Source organism: Schistocerca piceifrons, chromosome 4, assembly GCF_021461385.2.
Source record: "Schistocerca piceifrons isolate TAMUIC-IGC-003096 chromosome 4, iqSchPice1.1, whole genome shotgun sequence".
Classification (NCBI taxonomy): Eukaryota; Metazoa; Arthropoda; class Insecta; order Orthoptera; family Acrididae; genus Schistocerca; species Schistocerca piceifrons.
The window spans coordinates 612,916,168-612,930,925 of NC_060141.1; the positions used below are offsets into that span (position 1 = coordinate 612,916,168).

The 14,758-nt window shown below is 45.9% G+C and overlaps 1 protein-coding gene and 1 pseudogene across 2 annotated transcripts in view; both read right to left on the reverse strand.

Annotated features, from left to right (window-relative positions):
• The window catches only part of LOC124796367 (protein cycle), a 946,497-nt gene that overhangs the window by 74,838 nt on the left and 856,901 nt on the right, over positions 1-14,758 (reverse strand). The gene's annotated exons all lie outside the window — the stretch shown is intronic.
• LOC124796679 lies at positions 13,172-13,289 on the reverse strand (annotated as a pseudogene).

A 14,758-nucleotide genomic window follows, 5' to 3' on the forward strand; every position in this document is an offset into this window, starting at 1 on the left:
TGAGGGAAAGAATTACCGGGGGCGACCAAGGAATGTCATACTTGCAGCTCATCATGAGTGCTGTAGGGTCTGCTACGTATGCGGAAATGAAGATGAAGGCCGACAGAAGAGTGGAATGACGTTCCCTTGTCGAACCCGAATAGTCCTTGATCGTAAATCGTTCCTTCAGTGAGCAGTTTTGATCACATACGCCATCAGAACTGCCTGCCTCCGGAAACTCGTAAATAATACAAATAAAACTTACAGCCAATGTTGAGACTGTCATACATAATGATGCTGTGATAAGCATACATGAGTCGTAATGTAGCGGCACCGTCACAAGCAGCGGAGGGTGAACTTCTGAGGATGCCAGCCACTCGTGCTGGCGAAACATCGGAATCGTTAAAACAATCGTCGGCCGAAGACCGTGAGAGAGAATCCAATAAGCAATAGCATAACATGAGCCAATGGGAATACTTTTGTATTCAACCTGCAGACTATGAGAAGCACGCAATCTCAATGTCCAGCAGGTTTATACAGTTCCGCTGCATTTCAAATTCTCCCTTCCCCTCTCAATTTCCGTCTTCTGACTGGTTTGATACGACTCATCACGATTTCCCTCCTCCAGTTTTTGCGCTCTAAGGCATCCTCTAGAACCGAAAAAGCTATTCCCTGTAATAAAGGCTAAACACCGCCTTTTGCGAATGTAATAAAGTCTAATTGAGACCAAACGCGTTTGGCTTTATTTTAAAGCATCTTCAGTAGTCAAGTTTTTTGTTTCTTACCCCATTCTTCGCGTTCTTCTTCATATATATGACAGGTTTCAACCTCAGCACTTTCACTATCACTAAAAATATATGTTGTGAAGAACCACAGACATTTCGCCATTTTATGCACTTCGTTTTGATCAAAGTGCACAAAATGGTGAGATGACAGTGGTTCTTCACAAGGCAAAACCGTGAATATATTTAGTATTAGTGAAAGTGCTGTTGCTGAAATATATCACATATGTGTAGAAGAACATGAAGAACAGCGTACGAAACAAAAAAATTGACCACTGAAGACGCTTTAGAATACAGCGAAACGTGTTTGGTCTTAATTAGAGTTTATTACAGTCACAAAAGACAGCATTTAACCTATATGACTTGCATAACTGAGACTGCGGAAAAAGAAGGCCGAAAAACAAAGAAGAAAACGTGTCTTTTTCTTGATGTTTTTATACATTTATTATCATCATGTAGCTTCCTATAATGTTTCCGCATATTTCTTTCTTCATTTCTTATTATTCCATTTAATTTTCTGCATTTTTCTGTAATATCACATCTCAAACGCTTCGACTCTCTTCCGGTTTTCGCACAGCCCATGACTCACTTCCATACAATGTTGTGCTTCAGACGATCATTCTTAGTTCTGTATATGGCACTAGTCAGTTTCTTTTAGCGACGAATGTTCTCTTTGCCTGTGCAAGACGGTTTTTTATATTGCTACATCTGTCATGCGTAATTATGCTCCCAAGATATGAGTCCAATATGTGGTCAGCAGTTTTGACGGTTGGTGCTGAACATATTTCCGCTATTCTCCAACGCTTCCATCTTTCTTTGGCTAACATTCAATCATTCTGCATTCAGTAGGTTATTCATCCCATTTAGCAGGTCCTGTAATTTTTCTTCACTTTCATAGAGCATAGCAAAGTTGTCAGAAAATATTATTGACATCCTTTCACCCAAAATTTCAATCCTATTTCTGAACCCTTATTTTATGCCATCACAGCTTTGCCGATGCGCAGGTTGAAGAGTAGGAGAGAAAAATTGCATTCTGGCTTACACCACTTTTTGTCCGAACATACACTATTGGCCATTAAAATTGTAACACCAAGAAGAAATGCCGATGATAAACGGATATTCATTGAACAATATATTATACTAGAACTGACTTGTGATTACATTTTCACACAATTTAGGTGCATAGATCCTGAGAAATCAGCACCCAGAACAACCACCTCTGGCCGTAATATACAGCTGCCCATGCAGCTTCAACACGATACCACAGTTCATCAAGAGTAGTGACTGGCGTATTGTGACCAGCCAGTTGCTCGGCAACCATTGACCACATGTTTTCAGTTGGTGAGAGGTCTGGAGAATGTGCTAGCCAGGGCAGCAGTCGAACATTTTCTGCATCCAGAAAGGCCCGAACAGGACCTGCAACATGCGGTCGTGCATTATCCTGCTGAAATGTAGGGTTTCGCAGGGATTGGATGAAGGGTAGAGCCACGAGTCGAAACACATCTGAAATGTAACGTCCACTGTTCAAAGTGCCGTCAATGCGAACAAGAGGTGACCGAGACGTGTAACCAGTCGCACCCCATACCATCACGCTGGGTGATACGCCAGTATGGCGACGACAAGTACACGCTTCCAATGTGCGTTCACCGCGATGTCGCCAAACACTAATGCGACCATCATGAAGCTGTAAACAGAACGTGGATTCATCCGAAACAATGACGTTTTACCATTCGTGCACCCAGTTTCGTCGTTGAGTACACCATCGCAGGCGCTCCTGTCTGTGATGCAGCGTCAAGGGTAACCGCAGCCACGGTCTCCGAGCTGATAGTCCATGCTGCTGCAAACGTCGTCGAACTGTTCGTGCAGACGGTTGTTGTCTTGCAAACGTCCCTATCTGTTGACTCAGCGATCGAGACGTGGCTGCACGATCCGTTACAGCAATGCGGATAAGATGCCTGTCATCTCGACTGCTAGTGATCCGAGGCCGTTGGGATTCAGCACGGCGTTCCGTATTACCCTCCTGAACCCACCGATTCCATATTCTGCTAACAGTCATTGGATCTCGACCAACGCGAGCAACAATGTCGCGATACGGTAAACCGCAATCGCGATAGGCTACAATCCGACCTTTATCAAAGTTGGAAACGTGATGGTACGCATTTCTCCTCCTTACACAACGTTTCACCAGGCGACGCCGGTCAACTGCTGTTTGTGTATGAGAAATCGGTTGGAAACTTTCCTCACGTCAGCACGTTGTAGGTGTCGCCACCGGCGCCAACCTTGTGTGAATGCTCTGAAAAGCTAATCATTTGCATATCACAGCATCTTCTTCCTCTCGGTTAAATTACGCGTCTGTAGCACGTCATCTTCGTGGTGTAGCAATTTTAATGGCCAGTAGTGTATTTTTCTTGCTCTCCTTTTATTATAGCACCCGGTTCATTTACATACACTGCATGACAAAAATAGCGTAGTTCCTAGGCGACATGGTCGGATGCCAATGTAATTTAATGCACATACACACCATCGGCAGGTATGGAAATGATTATAAAGTTGCAATTCTCTGCGACAGGTAGAAAGGGCCTCAGAATGCATTAGTGTTGTTCCTGTTTAGTGTAGTCGTTCGTGTTTAGTGTAGTGAACAGGCATGGTAGGGTACACAAGGGGCGTGAACAGGGTGACATGTTGAGTGATCACTACGAAGAACACGGAGATGCCGAGCTCTCGTGTTAAGACAACGTTATTAGCACCTGGCATAGTTTGAAGCGTCCTCGTTGTGGGTCTCGTTTGGCCGAATGGTCTAATCGTGCGAGATCCAGGTTTAGATCCGGTGTTGAAGACACTGTACTCGTGTTCAGGTTGATCAGAGTTCGAATCCCTGTCCGGGCATCTAGTTATTCCATGATTTCACTAAATGACAGGACGCTCGAACTGAAATGCAAAATTCGTTCCTTCTGTTACGATCGCCGGGACGCAGCTGCTGCATTAACTTCAACTTGTAGGCTCCATATGCAGTCGTTGTTTCAGAACATGCCTCCCCGTCGTTTCAGGAAGTTTAAGTTCCTGGCCTGCCCGTCATGTGGAGTTCCGAGGGCTCCGTGTGAAGGCATCTCGGGTACGCTCTACAGTTTCATCAGACGTGCTTGGCCGACCGGTGCACTTCTCTTCGCAACCAGCTTCCACGATTTTGGTATACCTGTCATAAATCGGATGTAACAGTGGCCCGATGTTGAATTGCATGGGGATGTGAGGATAAGTATACTCGTCGTCAAGGTTCCAGTGGACCACGGCTGACCACGAAAAGGGAGGATCGCCATGCTGTGCTCAAGGCACATCGTAATCCCTTCATATCCGAATGTACCATCCGAGAATAAGAAATGGACTCCCTGCAACGTTCTATGTCATCCTGCGTCAGTGGACGGTGACCAACAGCTGCAAGACTAGGGAATTATGATTCCACGCGAAGGCTCTCGTTAACACCAGACCATAAATGGCTGCGTTTGGAGTGGTGCCATGACTGGGAAGCACCGACTGCGGATTAGTAACGCCGCATTGTGTTCAGCGATTAATCAAAAAATGGTTCAAATGGCTCTGAGCACTATGGGACTTAACTTCAGAGGTTATCAGTCCCCTAGAACTTAGAATTACTTAAACCCAACTAGCCTAAGGACATCACACACATCCATGCCCGTGGCAGGATTCGAACCTGCGACCGTAGCGGTCGCGCGGTTCCAGACTGTAGCGCCTGGAGCGATTTAGGGAAATCACGGAAAACCTAGATCAGGATGGCCGGACGCGGGATTGAACCGTCGTCCTCCCGAATGCGAGTCCAGTGTCTAACCGCTCGGCCACCCCGGCCGGTAGCGATTGGTTGGTTGGTTGTTTTGGGGAAGGAGACCAGACAGCGAGGTCATCGGTCTCACCGAATTAGGGAAAGACGGGGAAGGAAGTCGGCCGTGCCCTTTGAAAGGAACCATCCCGGCATTTGCCTGGAGCGATTTAGGGAAATCACGGAAAACCTAAATCAGGATGGCCGGACGCGGGATTGAACCGTCGTCCTCCTGAATGCGAGTCCAGTGTCTAACCACTGCGTCACCTCGCTCGGTCCGGCAGCGATTAATCACAGTTTTGCATTACCCCAGATGACCATAGTGGACGATTATGGCGACGACCTGGGTAAAGGTCCAATTCTTCAGTGTTTTGGATAGTCTCATCGGTGTTACTCCTGGCATCATGGTGTGGAGCGCCATCAGGCATGCCTTAAAGCTGCAGACGGTACAAACTGAGAGAACTTTGACGGCGAAATGGTACGTCCTCATATGATACCTCTCATGCGACATTACCGTGGTGTCATTTTCCAACAAGGCTATGTTCGTCGACGCATGGCATATTGTCTCTATGAACTGCCTCCATGTGCTGAGCCGGCAGGGGTGGCTGAGCGGTTCTAGGCGCTACAGTCTGGAACTGCGCGACCGCTACGGTCGCAGGTTCGAATCCTGCCTGGGGAATGGATGTGTGTGCTGGCCTTAGGTTAGTTAGGTTTAAGTAGTTCTAAGTGCTAGGGGACTGATGACCTCAGAAGTTAAGTCCCATAGTGCTCAGAGCCAGAGGTGATGCTGAGTTACTCCTGTGACCAGGAAGATCCCCAGACTTCGCTCTCTGACGTCAACTCTCTTCCACTGGCAGTATCCAGATTATCATGGACCGGTTACTAGAGTTGTGGGCCAACTTGCCTCACGAGACGATGCAATGCCCCATCCGAATCACTACATGCATCTTGGCCATAGCGCGTGCAACTTCAGTGTGTAACCACAGAAATAGCGTCACATACCCTCTCAATCCGTGATGTTTGGATTCGTTATCTTCACTTCTATGGCAGGCAGTGTATTTCCCTACTGTGTAAGTGGTATTAGTATAACATCCCATTTGAATATGATCTTACATAACACCTTATTTTATCCTGTATTTTATTTCGCTTAACAGATACCGGTTGTGCCCAGCTGAAGAGAGCAGTAAGAAGTTTCTGATGCGTTGACGAGCATAGCTGTTCCGGAACGTGCAAATGCGGTTTGATTTGTTTTGGTTTATGCCTGAAGAGCACATTTGGGAAGTTTTAGATTAATTTTTACTCAACTCTTAGCGCTCGACCAGCGAGACAGCCCCGTCAGCTAAATACTGTTTTAGACTCGCACGTCGGGCATCGCCCGATCCAAGCTTCAATTCGCATTAACTCGTATGTCGGGGCTCTCGCCGCCGTGTTTCTTGTACTGAAATTTTCTATTATATGTCGGCAGCGATATAACTACGACGAAACGCTTCTAACACATACCGTTATTGGTTTGTTTTCGCGTTTCTAGTTCATTCCGAAAGCGGTGTTCGGAACCATAACAACAAAAGCGGGGCACTTAAATGAAAATCCTAAGGCAATACTGTAGATATTGGATGAAAGTATGAGTGGTATGAGTGATCTGAGGGATGACAAACAGTAATTGTAGTTCACAAAACAGTGACAGTGAAAATACAGAAATTGATGAGAGACGAACTCCCAGAGTGTACAAGTAGTAGTGACACAGAAAAAAAACTAAACTCCGTCCGAACAGACCATGAAGGCCCAACGGTACCGATCGGCCGACGTGTCATCCTCAGCCCACAGGCGTCACTGGATGCCGATATGGAGGGGCATGTGGTCAGCACACCGCACTCCCGGCCGTTGTCAGTTTTCGTGACCGGACTATCGGAAAATGAACAGAGCTTCGCTAAAACCCAATTTCACTGTTCTAAATGGATTTAAACCCCCTCTTCAGCGTCCTGACGAGGTACTGGATATTTTTAGTTTATTTTTCAAGCATGAACTGATAAATGAGACAGCAAAGAGTACAAATCAGTATGCTAAGATTCAAATAAAAGAAATGGACCACTGAAGCAGAGATCGATCGGAAAGGTTGCTTTCGATGAAAGCCTTCTTAGGCGTAATTCTGAATATGGGCATGAATCCTTCGCCTGATATTCAGAATCACTTCAATGAAGAATGGACACAACAGTGTTGATTTTATAAAGAGGTATTCAGTCGAGAAAGATTTTTTCAATTTTTTTTTCTGTGTTCCATGCTGAACCAATTGCAAGACGACCTGGAACTGTCACAAGAGGGTCTAAATTGAAACGTATAATGCAGTACTTCGAAAAAGTGTAGATAATTTTACATTCCAGGAAGGCACATAAGCACTGATGAGAGCACTGTTGGATGCCAAAGGCGCGTCATTTTCAAATTTTACAATCCGAAAAAGCCAAGGAAAGTGCGGCATGAGGGTCAAACAGCGTATGTTGCCGGATTTGAGTCACATACTGGAGCAACTACTACACAGGCATTGTCAAGACCAGGAACTCCATTTACATGTAGCGTCGTTATGCAGTTGTAAATATTACGACTGCAGTGGCAGTAAATGGAGAAAGAAATCGAGAGGAAGGAGTTTAGGTTTGTAGTTCGACTTCCGTTTGATCCCAACAGTATTTATGGCATCTAACGCGGCTTTGCTATGACGCAGCGTTGCATCTTGAGGGCGCTGTGGCAGATGAAACTACTCCGTGACAGTAAACACAACTGCTTAGGAGCCGTCAGTACCTCTCAAAGTATTCGGCGCATGTACCTGGCAGAGATACAAATGAAAAGTATACAAAATAACCTGTTTTACTTATGGGAGCTGGAGTACTGGGAGCGAGTACCCGAGTGCTGCATAGAAGTTTGCTTTAGTGCCATAGTAAGCACTCAAGTCTCCATTCGTGTGAAATGAAAGCTGTATGCCAAACTGTGCGCAGCGCTATTTGCACAATTAAATCAGCTCGACTGTTGTGTTCGGTAAGTCTGCCCAAGTAGACTAATTAATTTTGTTTCTTTACAAAAGTTCAGAGACCCAGATCAAAGCTCCGCGTGGCTTCCAGGGCACTTTCACGCCCCATTATTGTAACTACGCGCCGCGGGAGGGCTTCCGCGGATTGCAAGTTTACCCGAAAGGAGGCCATTTAAAAATCGGCGAAATATCGCAGCGGCAGGCGGTGCCACCGAGTAGAGGGAGTTATTCGCATAGCTGATAAGTTTGTCGCAGTAGCAGCAACAATCTAACCTCATATCAAAGCTAAAATGGATTAAAGCAGATGTAACAGCAACTCTTGTTTCATCAGGGAGATACAAAAAGAAGGAACAGATTTCAACTGTGTATCGCAGACAAACCCGCTGCGCATGTCACTGGATAGAGGAAGGTTCAAAGCTCTGACAAAGCTGCGCTGTTGTGTGTTTGTAGCAACATAGTGAAATTATTCTTTCTGTTTGAATATGCGCGAAGCAAACCGAATGCTCAAGTGCAACGTGCATTCCGCTGTCGATCCAGCAAGAAGCCACCTCTGCGCAAGAAGATTTATGACTGTTGCTGAGAATTTTTCCGGGTTTATGGCCGTAGTCCATGGAACTCTTCCATCCCTGACGTTTCGTCCAAGGCTACGTTGGACATCTTCGGAGATGCTCCTGGTTGTGCTGAGTCTTGTCGACTGACGAGTCGGACGTCGAAGAGCGGCCTTAATACTGTGGAAAGTGGGCGTGGTCTGGATTTCGTGTGATAGCAGAGATAAACCTTGTCAAAGATAAAATTTTTTAACTATCGATTGTAGTACGTCAAAGATAAAAACTTCTCATCGATTCTGTAGCGCCACAGTCCATATATCACTGAGTTTCATGGTTTCTTCTTTTCTGTTAAAATTATCCCCATGTTTATATATTCCGATGGCTTCTGTATATAGCCGTGGACAAACACATACACCCATGCCCGAGAGAGGACTCGAACCTCCGCCGGGAGCAGCCGCACAGTCCATGACTGCAGCGCCCAGAACGCTCGGCTAATACCGCGCGGCTCAAGTGTTAGTCAAAAACTTTTACAATTCGCAGCACAGATTTTTACCAGTCAGTCAGTCGAATGTTGCAAGAAAGTTTGACATTATTAAAGTGTATTAAAGTGTGTTTGCTCTCATTATAACAAATTACAGTTCAAAAGAAAGCAGGTGCTGAGTAGAAGCCGACCTCGGGGAAGATAAGCTAGGATGTACGGACACGTCAATCAGTACTGATCCTACAAATTCTCTTACAAGATAGTTTAAGGAAAGGCAAACCTACGCTTATAGCTTCTGCAGGTTGGGAGAAAGATTTTGACAATGGCAACTGGAATACACTCTTTGAAATTCTGAAGGTAGCAGTGTCACGTTACAGGGAGCGAAAGGCTATATACAAAATGTTCAGAAACCAGACAGCTGTTACAGGAGACGAGGGGCACGGAAGGAAAGCAGTGGTTGAGAAGGGAGTGAGAAAGGAATAAAGCTTACCACCGATGTTGTTCAGTTTGTACATTGAGCAAGCGTTAAAGGAAAGTAAAGATAAAAATTTGAAGAAAAATTAAAGTTCAGGAAGAAGAAATAAAAACTTCGTTTGCCGATGACATTGTATTTCTGTCAGATACAGCAAAGGACCTGGAAAAAAAGTTGAATGGAATGGACAGTGTCTTGAAAGGAGGATATAAGATGAACACCAACAAAAGAAAATAAAGATAATGGAATGTAGTCAAATTAAATCAGACGAAGCTAAGAGAGTTGGATCAAGAAACACTGAAGATAGTACCTGAGTTTTGCTATTTGGGCAGCAGAATAACTGATGATAGCCGAAGCACAGAGGATGTAAAGCGTATAGTAACAATGACAAGAAAAGTGTTTGTGAAAAAGAGAAATTTATTAACATCAATATTAGATTTATGCGTTAGGATGTCTTTTCTGAAGATATTTGTCTAGAGTGTAGCCTTGTATCGAAGTGAAACGTGAACAATAAACAGTTCAGTCAAGCGAATGGAAGTTTTCGAAATGTAATGCTATATAAGAATATACGTTGCCGTCATCTTTAGGTGACACCTGTAGAATGAGCGTCTTCGCTACATCGCGGCTCCTTTCCACCCTTATCGCCCCCCATCCTCACTATCCGACCTCACGCCGCATCGTTTGGAGTGGTGGCGGAACACGATCGCCGAATGGTAGGCCGACGATTTTCTGTCCTATACCATTCACGTACTGAAAGAGGACTAAGACGATTGTTTGCATGCCTCCTAATTTCCTTTACCTTATTCTATGATCCCTATGCAAGACATCCGATGGAGGTGGCATTTTCTAAATCGAATGCACCCTAGAATTTTCTGATACGTCTTTTACCGGGACGTGACTTCGGAAATTATTATAGGTCTCACGCGTACCCGTCTCACGGTTCCACGAGTGCCATTCTGAAGCAAAGGAAATCGAGAAGCCCAAGCGAAGCTGGGAATAGTGAGCGAAGGTCGCCCATGCGCAGCGCACAGACGGGGCCGGAGTTATTCCGGCGTAAGGGGGCCAATGTGTGGGCGGAGGCATCGAAGGAGACGGCAGGCGACTACTAAGATTGGCGACGGCCCACAGGTGTGACTTTGAAGTGCGCCAGCGATTACTTGGGCCGGCTTTGAGTTAGCCGCGCCAATTAGCAAGCAATTACGTGGCGGCAGCCGCGCGGGGCTTCCCCAGTCACTGCAGCTAACAGGCGCAAGCAGGGCCGCCAACAGCCAAGTGCCAAACCGGACGAGGTCTCCGCGCCGCCGTGACGTAACGCCAGTACCCGTCGTCGCAGTATGGGGATTCCCACGTGGACCTAAGGCGTCATCTGCGCCTTCCACCCCTTATCTCTTTCCCGATGCCGAAGTCCGCACCACCTGAATTTCCTGTTGTCTGCGTTCCTCGTTCAGGGTGTAGGCATAAAAGTCGACTTTTTATACAGATTTTTCGTATGTTGAATCATCTGTTTAGATGTCTTGATCTGCTTCTTCTATTGGCCTATATCAAGGGTATCGGACACTAGGCACGCGCGCCACAGCTGGCAGTTAAGGTTATTTGTGCGACCCGACCCGCCTATATAACGTTAAGTAAATATCGTATCACGTTACGCGCAGGCACACTAAACCTATCAGTGAATATTTTGGTAGGCGGCTGACACATGACAGCCCAAAGAGTATAAAAGTTTTTAAATTATCAGAAAGGAAGTTTTCTTTGTTCTCTTAGATTTATACACTAAATCTAGAATCAGTACCTGTTGAAATGCATATGGAGGTAATTCAGGTGCAATGTGTCAGATTAGACGACAAAATTTAGTGATGATGGCATATTATAACGTTGTAAATACACACATAAAAAATGTTTTGCATCACCTCGGTTCCAAGAGTTTCGGAACCTGTACAAAAAATTGAAAGAGAGATCAACATAAACATAATTCCGCCCTTTATATTGCTCATGAAAACCACACATTGCATGTTGTACCACCATGCAGGGAGACCTTCAGAGGTGGTGGTCCAGATTGCTGTACACACCAGTACCTCTAATACCCAGTAGCATGTCCTCTTGCATTGATGCATGCCTGTATTAGTCGTGGCAAACTATCCACAAGTTCATCAAGGCACTGTTGGTCCAGATTGTCCCACTCCTCAAAGGCGATTCGGCGTAGATCCCTCAGAGTGGTTGGTCGGTCACGTCGTCCATAAACAGCCCTTTTCAAGCCATCCCAGGCATGTTCGATAGCGTTCATGTCTGGAGAAGCAGGGAACCTCCACCTTGCTGCACTCGCTGGACAACATGTCTACGGCGTTCATCCTGACCAGATTGCCTCTAAACATGTCTCCAACGATTGTCTGGTTGAAGGCATATGCGACACTCATCGAGGAAGAGAACGTGATGCCAATCCTCAGCGGTCCATTCGGCATGTTGCTGGGCACAGCTGTACCGCGCTGCATGGTGTCGTGGTTGCAAAGATGGACCTCGCCACGGACGTCATGAGTGAAGTTGCGCATCATACAGCCTATTGCACACAGTTTGAGTCGTAACACGACGTCCTGTGGCTGCACGAAAAGCATTATTCAACATAACAGCGTTGATGTCAGGGTTCCTCCGAGCCATAATTCGTAGGTAGCGGTCATCCACTGCAATAGTAGCCTTTGGGCGGCCTGAGCGAGGCATGTCATCGACATCCTGTCTCTCTGTATCTTCTCCATGTCCGAACGACATCGATTTGGTTCACTCCGAGACGCCTGGACACTTTAATTGTTGAGATCCCTTCCTGGCTCAAAGTAACAATGCGGATGCGATCGAATCGCGGTATTGACCGTCTAGGCATGGTTGAGCTGCAGATAACACGAGCCGTGTACCTCCTTCTTGGTGGAATGACTGGAACTGATTGGCTGTCCGTCTAATAGACGCTGCTCATGCATGGTTGTTTACATCTTTGGGCGGGTTTAGTGACATCTCTGAACAGTCAAAGGGGCTGTGTCTGTGGTATCCACAGTCAACGTCTATCATCAGGAGTTCTGGGAACCGGGATAATGCAAAACTTTTTTTGATGTATGTGTTTCCCTGTAAGGTTTGAAAATAGTCGAAAATCTGCGTCTGAAATAGTTTCCGTGTTTGGAAGTGCTTACAGATGTAAGCAGCTCTAATCAGTCATGAAAGGAAATAAATTTCCTGTCAGATCCGAAATTACAGACATTCACCTTTCGTCAGGTTTGAAAGTAATTATTGAGAATAATGATTAAAACTCTTATGGCTGTTATCGCGCGTCATTGTGTAAATTACTTTCATTATAAACTGTAAAACGAACGTTTCGACCGTATTACAACGGTCTTCCTCAGGGCAAGACTGGTGTTGGTCGAGGAAAGGTGGGTGTATTTACTGTAGATGCTCGTGCCAATACGTCGCATTTGTGAAACTTGATTGGCCCTAAAACGTAATTGGCTAGACACAGCGAACGGAAAAGGGTAGGAAAGAAGATACCGGTGGGCTAGCCGGCTTGTAACTGATTGACGACAGTCCGCAGATCAGCGCTTGGCATCCGGTGGGTACGTTTCCTTCCTGGTGTGCGTGGAAATGCACCAACAGTTCCAGTATAGCTGTTTGTTTCGGCTTTCGCGTTCGTGACCGCTCGCGGCCCGGTTGATATGGATAGCTGGCAGTCAGGACGCCGGAAGTTTGTAGCCGTCCTCTCTATCGATGTTGTCAGGTTGCTTAATAACTTCAATCGCCTCTCGTATTTTGCGTTGGCGTGTCCACCACTCTTTTGCCAGCACACGGTCTTCCTGGAACAACATAGGCCGTCCACAGTCACGCTGGTGTTCCGCCACCGTTTTAATATGGTCGAAACTGTGATTTTAAAGCACTCCGTCTTCAGGCCACGAGTGGCCCACCGGGATCATCCGACCGCCTTGTTATCCTCAGTGGAGGATGTGGATAGGTCGTTTTGATGGTATTCTTGACCGAAGCCGCTACTATTTCGTCAAGTAGCTCCTCAATTGGCATCATGAGGCTGAGTGCACCCCGAAAAATGGCAACAGCGCATGGCGGCCTGGATGGTCACCCATCCAAGTGCCGACCACGCCCGACAGCGCTTAACTTCGGTGATCTGACGGGAACCGGTATATCCACTGCGGCAAGGCCGTTGCCTGACTGTGATTTTTCCGTATATAATTAAAGTAATTTATCAAATGACGCGGCACAACACCCAGAAGAATTTTAATCTTTATGACACTGGCCTCAGAGGCCAGTTATACTGAGAATAAGATTTCTCCCGAAATAGGGAAAATAATAATATTACTTCGTACAATATTTTTCTAAAGAAATTAAACTTTCCTATGAAAACTGAATCTGGTCTTGTTTGTTTGGCCCATTTCAGCGTTTGACACCCTTGGGCTATATGATTCATATTTTAGATTAAGTTTGACTTGCACAGTCTTTGCATCAAACGTCAAGGGGTGCTATATCACGTCATGGGGAACAAATTTTGTTAGAGATAATACGTTCGCTGATGCTTCCCGGCGATCTACGCGTCTTCATGTTCTCGATACGCGCCATAATGGCGGCAGGACGCAGGCATTCTGCGACGCGCGTTTGCAATGTGTGTTGCCTTTAATCCAGTCATCTGCTCTACGTGGAAGGGGGTACGCCGACCCAAAGTTCCTCATCTTTTCTCCGCTTAGAGACACTCGAGACTTTTTTGTTGAAAATCAATATCAGTTTACTAGGGTGTAGTATGCAGCACACGTGACTAGCAGCCTGCTAGCTTGGTGAAGTCTGGCAGTGCCGGACACCTAGCGTCACCAGCAAATGTCAGCAAACATTTTGTCTCTAACAGGAGCTGCTCCTGATGACGTCATATATCACCCTTACTTTGAACGCCGCAGAACTTCTCTAGGCACGGTCCTATCAGAGGTTGGTATGCCACTGCCTTCCTCCAACCTTTGAACTAATTTAAGCAGCCACTTATTTAAGAGGCGTAGTGTTCAAAAAATGGTTCAAATGGCTCTGAGCACTATGGGACTCAACTGCTGAGGTCATTAGTCCCCTAGAACTTAGAACTAGTTAAACCTAACTAACCTAAGGACATCACAAACATCCATGGCCGAGGCAGGATTCGAACCTGCGACCGTAGCGGTCTTGCGGTTCCAGACTGCAGCGCCTTTAACCGCACGGCCACTTCGGCCGGCAGGCGTAGTGTGTAAAGTGGCTAATGAACCAAGATGCAACTCAGCATTTTTCACGTTAACATACACTACCAGATGTGAATGAAAAATGACTGATATTATATTCTAATTAAATAACAAAACAGTTTACTGTTACTGCCATAGTTAGTCTTACCACAAAAGTTACCATTTACTTTCCTTACATTACTCGATTAAAACTAAATTTATAGCCATTTTCAAGTTATTCTGCAATAAACACACACACTACAGCGTTATTACAATATCAGAGTCCACCCCCGGTAGCTGAGTGGTCAGCGCGACAGACTGTCAATCCTAAGGGCCCGGGTTCGATTCCCGGCTGGGTCGGAGATTTTCTCCGCTCAGGGACTGGGTGTTGTGTTGTCATCATCATTTCATCCCCATCGACGCGCAAGTTGCCGAAGTGGCGTAAAA